Raw genomic sequence first — 2,052 nt, forward strand, 5'->3', positions numbered from 1 at the left:
TTGGTTCCATTACCTCCAGGTAAACATCCTATTGGTTGCAGATGGGTTTACAAAGTCAAATTCAGAGCTGATGGTCATATTGAAAGATACAAGGCAAGATTAGTTGCAAAAGGCTATAATCAAAGAGAGGGCCTTGACTACTTAGATACCTTTTCTCCTGTTGTGAAAATTGTTACAGTGAGGAGTGTACTCTCTATTGCTGCTGCTTCTGCCTGGCACATTCATCAAATGGATGTGTATAATGCTTTCTTACAGGGTGATTTGCATGATGAGGTGTACATGTCCCTACCTGAGGGATTTTCTAGCCAGGGGGAGTCACAAGGCTTAGTATGTAGGCTAGTTAAATCCCTATATGGTCTTAAACAAGCTAGCAGACAATGGAATGTAAAACTCACTGATGCACTACTTACCTTTGGTTTTCTACAAAGTGGCCTAGATCATTCATTGTTTATTAAGAGAAAACATGGAAAGATTGTAGTGATTCTGGTATATGTTGATGATATGCTGATAGCTGGAAATGACCTGGAACTAATTGAGCATACCAAGAAAGCACTGCATGCTAAGTTCAAGATCAAAGACCTTGGAATTCTGAAGTATTTCCTGGGAATTGAATTCTGCAGATCAGTGAAGGGAATATTGATGAACCAAAGGAAGTATGCCTTGGAAATGATTGAGGAAGTGGGTCTAACTGGAGCCAAACCATCATGGACACCACTGGATGCCAATGTTAAATTGACAACAACAGAAATGGATGAGGCAACAGGGGCAACAGATGATCCAATATTGGAGGACATAAGATCATATCAAAGATTAATTGGAAGATTACTATATCTAACACTAACTAGGCCAGATATTTGTTTTGCTGTTCAAACCTTAAGTCAATTTTTGCAGAAACCAAAAAGGTCTCATATGGATGCAGCATTGAAGATAGTAAGATACATAAAAAGGAATCCAGCCATGGGAATATTGATGAATAGCAGAAATGAGAACAAGCTGACAGGATACTGTGATGCTGACTGGGCATCATGCCCAAATACTAGAAGATCAGTCACAGGTTTCTTGATCAAACATGGTGAATCCTTGATTTCTTGGAAGTCAAAGAAGCAAACAACAGTTTCAAGAAGCTCAGCAGAGTCGGAGTACAGAAGCATGGCTTCCACTGTCTCGGAAATAATGTGGATTGTTGGATTATATAAAGAATTAGGTGAAGAATTGGAGATGCCAGTGGAACTTTTTTGTGATAGTAAAGCTGCACTACAGATAGCAGCAAATCCAGTATATCATGAGAGAACAAAACACATAGAAATAGACTGTCATTTTATTAGAGAGAAGATTCAAAAGGGACTGATCAAGCCTCTGTTCTTGGGTACACATGAGCAACAGGCAGATATAATGACAAAAGGGCTACACAGATCACAACATGAATATCTTGTTTCCAAGCTGGGGGTACTAGATATTTTTGTACCTGCCAGCTTGAGGGGGGTGATAAAATAGGAGCTGTGACTTAGTAGTTAGTTAGAAAGTTGTTAGTTTGTTATAACTAAGAGGTTAGTTGTAACTAATTAGTAGTTAGAGAATTGATAAAATATCTAGGATATAGTATATATGGACACTTTTAGAAGTCTACTGAAGTACTTTTTCATATTCTTCAAATACAAAGAAATGCCCTAATCTTTCTCTTCATTCTTCTTCCTCTGTATCATTACTCTCTTCATTACTGTCTTCATCAATTATTTATGATAGAAGAGTATTTTGTTTATATAACTATCTTTAGCTTTTAATTTCATATTGCAAAGTTCTTAGACATTATTGGTAGTCTATATATAATACTCAAAAAATTCATCAAAACACTCTCCAATTTGCTTATATTTGTCATTAATTTTTAATTAATATTTTTTTAAAAAAAATATTTTCTATTCACCAACATTCAAATACCCATAAATATTTTAGTTGAAAATACACTTTCATTATACCAAAAGCGTGTATGAAGTACTAATATATATCAACATACATTATAACAAATAAAAGATTTTGTGGTAATTATTATCGATA

Source organism: Solanum dulcamara, chromosome 12 (genome assembly GCF_947179165.1).
Source record: "Solanum dulcamara chromosome 12, daSolDulc1.2, whole genome shotgun sequence".
Classification (NCBI taxonomy): domain Eukaryota; kingdom Viridiplantae; phylum Streptophyta; class Magnoliopsida; order Solanales; family Solanaceae; genus Solanum; species Solanum dulcamara.